Here is a 5,927-nt window from a genome sequence, read left to right as displayed (position 1 = left end):
TGGTCTTTTTGAGGTAGTGTCTTGCTGTGCCTTGCAGGCTGGCCTTGAGCTCATTTTGTAGTCCAGGCTGGTTTTGAATGTGCAGTAATCCTCCTGCCTCAGCTTCCCAAGTGCTGGGATTACATGCATGTGCCACCACACCCAGCTAGATAGTATATTTTTTGATTACTTGTTTTTCTAAACTCTGCTATTCAGTGTCCCAGAGGTCTAGAGCAATCTCTTTTATAGTTTCTTACCTGTTTCTTTCCAATCTACTCTTTCTTTCCTGTCACTTATCAAAAAATAGTCTTCCTTATATTTTAAAGTTCTAGAGTTTGGATTATGGGTCAACAAAGTGGCAGATCTTAAGACAGAAGAAATTACATCCTGGAAAACTTATCATAAACTGACAATATCATAAATCAAAAATGCATTTAATACCTAAACTTTGAACATCATAGCTTAGCTTAACCTACCTTAAGCATGCTCAGAACACTTACATTACTTGAGGTATTTTTAACAGTATCCTGAGAAGTAAATAAAAGGGTGATTTCATCCTTCATTTTAAAATCACTTCCTCATCCATTGAAGGTTCATAACTGACACATATATATTAAAAAGTAGACTCATCAGAGAAAAATCCTAACAAATGTATTGAATACAAGTTTTACACTAGATAGGGACCTTCAGAAATGAAGAACCAAAGATGTAGGGAAAACTATTTTTATGGATAGTTGCACAAGAGCATGCCTGGAGCACAAGCAATGTGGTCTAACAGTAATAACTAGAAGAAATTAGCAAGGCCTGTTTGTTGAGGTCCATACTGGCCTTGAGGTACCAGCAGCATCCTCTGGAATGAAGTTCTTATGACATACTTTCAGGGGAGGCAGGTCAGAGAATTCTTTCATGCTTCATGTGAAAAAGGCAGGAGAAAGTCAGAAAGCAACTTTCCTGCTTCTATGTTTTTTTTTTTCTCAGTTCCCTTCAGCTTAAAATACTCAGTATGCTAAGGTAGCATGCATTGAAGTGTTGTGTTTTAACCCCAACACTAGGACTGTACACATAAATCTACCAGATGACATCTTTCACAGAATTCAATGGTTCTCCAGATGGGTTGCATACGAGAAGTACCTATTTAAACATATGCATACATGATCCCATGTCAGACTTACTAAATCAATTCCAAAGGACAGGCCTAAAAACAATACGCATATATACACTACAGGATACAGATTTATCTTAATTTGCACAGGATTTCCATCCTGATAAACCCACTATAAGTTGACAATATCAATCAAAAATTTATTTAATACCTAAACTTTAAACATCGTAGCTTAGCCTGACCTACCTTAAACATAGGCAAAAAAGTTACATTAGGCTGCAGTTGGGCAAAATTATCTAATGAACTCTATTTTATCATGAAGAGTTGAATATCTCATGAAAATAGATGGAATATCTAGAATAATAGAATATCTAATAGAATATCTCACAAAATTCAATGTCCAAAACAGTCTGGCGGCACAGGATCCTGAACAGCATGGGTTTTTGACCCTCATGATCCTTTAGCCCACTCGGAACTGCCTCTCACTGCTAGAGTCACTGATCTGCTTTCTAGGAAATATATTTTCAAAAGAAGTTTCTCCCTTCCTAACCTTTTCTTCTCTAATTTCTAAAGAGACTCCCCTGTAAACACCCTTGGTTCATATAAAATGACTTGCAGAAAAGTAATATGTCTGTCTGAACAGAACATACAGACGCGGGGCCCCAGAAGGTTATGGTCAGTTTCCGTTTTTATGAAAGTGGGGAGGTCCCCACAGCCACCTACTGGTGAAAACAGGACACTCTGAAGAAAGCCTCACTGTACTCCCGGTCCCTCCCACAAAAACCCTCTGCAGACCTGAGTATTGGAAGATAGAGATTTGGGCAACAAAGAGGCCCCTGTATCGTCTTCAAAGCCAGCTTTGATTAAACCTTTTTTCTTGTCATTAATTTCTGTCTCCTGAGTCTTTGCGTTGAGAAATGAGCAGTAGGAACTTTAAGATTTAGTAACACCATGACCCAGTATCACAAGAGACGACTGGACTACATGTTGATAACTGAGGAAAAGAGTCTAATTCAAAATTGGGTTTCTACTGAGGAATTCAGTGATTTTTGCTGAGTGATAGTGCTTTTACACCATCATAAAATTAAAAGAATCTTGACTAACTTAAACTAATGTAAGTTTGGGATGATCTATATGTAAATTTTAAAAAGAGCTTAGAGGTACTTCTGGCCAGCTTCATAATGGATGAGACATTAATGCCAAGACAGAGTTCGGTTCCCTGTTCTGTCAGTTGCATTGACACCTAGGAAGATAGCCACCTACAGACCCTGTGTTCACCCAGGCCACTTCCTTTATCTTGGCTTATTCATTTGTCCATAGAGCCATTCAGAAAATATTTTTGAGGGTCTACTATGTGCTAAGCAACATCTGTTGCCATTATTCATAATTGCCAAAAATCATAGAATAATTCAACTGTCCATCATTTGATAAATGGATAAACATACAATAAAATAATATTCAGAGATAAAAATTAACAAACTATTACACAAATAACAAAATAGATTAATCTCAAAAAACTACTCATAGTATAAGAAGTCAGATATCAAAAGAAAAATGTGAGTACTACATAGATATGAAATGTCCACAAAGGATAAATCAGTAGAGAGAAAGTATACTGAGATAGGATAGAAAAATAAAGACAGAAAAAAGGAGATGTGAAAAATCATAATTTTAAACTGTAATCTTAAGAAAAACTACAGCTTCAGGACTGACAAGACTCTCAACCTTCTTTCTCTTCCACAAAAAAAAAAAATTCTTAAGGGTCTTAAAGACAATAAGTGAGTAAACTGAGCTCTGGACCCATGTTTTTCACCTAAAAATTGCACTTCTTCCTAGCAACTGCCATCCTCAGGAAGCACATTATTAAGACAACAGCATATCTCAGCCTCAAACATGTAAATGGCTTGCATTCTAATATAGCCCATCAGATGAATGATGTGACAGGCACTAGGTGTGCACATCCTATATAACCCATTTTAGGGACACCGTTAAATCCACATAAAAGCTTCCAACTCTTTGCTCCAGGAGTGTACATTTGAATGTATACTTTTTAAGTTATGCCTAATAAATCTGTTTATGCCTCTTACAATGTGCCTTGAAAAATCTCTTTTTCTGTGACTGAAGTGAGCAAACATTCTATCCATGGGTAGGATGATTCAGTGTTCCCACCTCTACTTTGAGGAACCCCCTCAGATCCTGTCCAGTGACAGTTTCCTAGGGCTAGGAGTAGGAGCAGAGATTGACTGAGAATGAACAGAAAGGCTATTTTGGAGGTGACAGACTTGTTATAAAACTTTTTTGTAATAATGCTTTTACAAGTCTATAAGTCAAAATTGTATACTTGCAATGGGTGGTCTATATGGAATGTAACTTATTTCTCAAAAAAAAAGAAAGCTTTAAATTAACCTAAATTAGCTAGACTCAGAAAAAAGGAAAGAAAACTCAAATAAATAAAATTAAAGATTAAAAAAGGGAGGGTGCACCAACATGGCAGAGTGGTAAACAGCAGAGAAAGAGCCTCTCTGAGAGTCTCCATCCAGACACCGGTATAGAACAATGTGAGGAAGACAAGATTTGTTATTTTTTTTTTATTCTCTTTAAAATAATGAAAAGGAGGGAAGTGGGTCCCCTGGACCCAGGAAGACTAAAGTGTGAATTAAAGCCCACAGAGAGAGTGAAGGGAGGAACTTCAAAAAAGAGGAAGCAGTAGCAGCAGCATCTTCTCCCTGAGACAGGACTCACTTCAAGAGAAGAGCAATTCAGACCTTTGGGCACATGGTGAGTGCTGGCAACCCCAGAGGCCTCCACAGAGAGATGCAGCAGTGGAGGGGAGCAGCCGACATGCAGAACTGCACTAGCTGGCCGTGAGTGCTGAGGGCTCAGTCATCCCGCATGAGGAAGCAATTGGCCAGAGACATCTTGGAGAGGGGCTGGCTGAGCTCAGAACTCAGAGTGGCTGCAGGCTCCATCTAGCAGCTCCCAGCTGGGCTCAGGTCCATGGAAAGTGCACTGACAGCTGCAGGCCAAATGAGTCTGGTCTTGGCCAGAAGGTGCAAGACCACTGAGATTATCCACTACCCCACCAAAAAGCTAGTGCTGTCTTGCTGGGATAAATCAACACAGATCGGGACTGTCTCCACATGTTGTTGTCTGCCAGTGATAGCAGAGACATACCTGGAAGTGGACTTTTTTCTTTTTTTCCCTCTCTCTTGTTTTTTGTTGTTATTGTTGTGGTTTTGTTTTTGTTTTTTTCTCCATCATTGTCTGATCTTGTTTTTTTATGATTGTAAACATGGTTTCTAGCCTCTTTGTGGTTGTGATTCTATTCTGTTCTTTTCATCTCTCCTTTCTCTCTTTTTCTCTAGTCTTCTGAACCACTTTCCCAAGGTTAGCATGATTCCCCCTTTGTCCTCTAGCCTTACTTCTAATCTCTTCCTCTTGTTCTACTTCTCTATTTTCTCCCTCACTCGTTTTAAATTTTAACCCCTGAGGGCAAAATTGACATATGAAGGACTTGTATGCCACATATAATTATCTGGTTTATCTTAGATTTTATTATATAACTCCAAATCCAATTCATGTGATTAAAGGTAGCAAATTAACCATTAGCTCAGTCTATCATTTTCGAGGCTATGTTTGATGCTATTGTCATTGCTGATGGTATCACTATAGCCAAAAGTGACATAATTGTTCTAAAGAGCTGTTCTTCCTGGTATCCCAAGACTGAGATTGACTAAGGGTCATAGAAAATACTGTGGCACAGTGCCAAGGAGCCAGGGGCTGGGCCAAATAGGCAGAAATTTCTCATCCCCAACAATTCTTTTTTTCTTTTTTTTTTTCCAGTACCGGGAATCGAACTTATGGCCTTGTGATTGCCAGCAGGTGCTGTGCCACTGAGCTAAATCCCCAGCCCCATCCCCAACAGTTTTAAGAGGTAGGATCTTGCAACAGACTCAAACCCCAAAAACAAGCTACATCTGGAAGATAAATCAAGGAAGTAGTCATTTCCTAAAGGTTCCAAATATTAGCAATAAAGCAGCCCGCCATAGGCAATTTATGAGCATCACTCCAGGAATTAAACTGAAAAAAAAAGAAAAGAAAATGAGAAGACATTTAAATAAGATGTAACCCCAAACATTCAGTTCACCATAGGCAAACCCAGGGGACTATGAGGTAGGGCAATCCAAAAGGCACCCACCTGGCCTCTCTGAAGTGGTAACAATAAAGCAACTGAATGAGGCTCTAGAAAAAATCAACTCAGAATAATTTCTCACATAACTGCAGAAATGCTGTCCACAATGAAAACCATGCTTAGTGATTCTAGAGCAGGCATAGACCAAAAAATAGAACAGCTTAAGAAAATTATGAAAGCCATGAATGCTCAGCATAGGAAAGAAGTGGAATGCATAAGGAAGATTCAAGCAGATATCCAAGAGAATTAAAATTCCATTGAAAATATTTGCATAAGACTAAGCCAATGTGAGGTCAGGATCTCATATTTAGAAAAGAGGTTTGTGGTTAGGGATCATGAAAAGAAAGATTTCTTAAAAATAGCAAGGGGCCATGAGAAATCAGTCGAGTAGTTGCTAGATGAGGCACAGAAGAATAACTTAAGATTGACTGGAGTCAAAGAAAATGCATAAGATAGCACAAATGATATTAAAAAGAACTGTTCACAGATGTCATGGCACAAAACTTCCTTGGTAGAGAAAAAGAATCTGTTATACAGAAAAGTGAGGCATATAGACCTCCAATTAGCCATGATCACAAAAAGTCCACAGGCAGGTATATCACAGTCAAGATTCCAGAAATTCAACACAAGAATAGGATTTTAAAAGCTGAAAGT

The sequence above is a fragment of the Chinchilla lanigera genome, unplaced genomic scaffold (assembly GCF_000276665.1).
Source record: "Chinchilla lanigera isolate Chin_1 unplaced genomic scaffold, ChiLan1.0 scaffold00030, whole genome shotgun sequence".
Classification (NCBI taxonomy): domain Eukaryota; kingdom Metazoa; phylum Chordata; class Mammalia; order Rodentia; family Chinchillidae; genus Chinchilla; species Chinchilla lanigera.
This window is presented reverse-complemented; position numbering follows the sequence as displayed.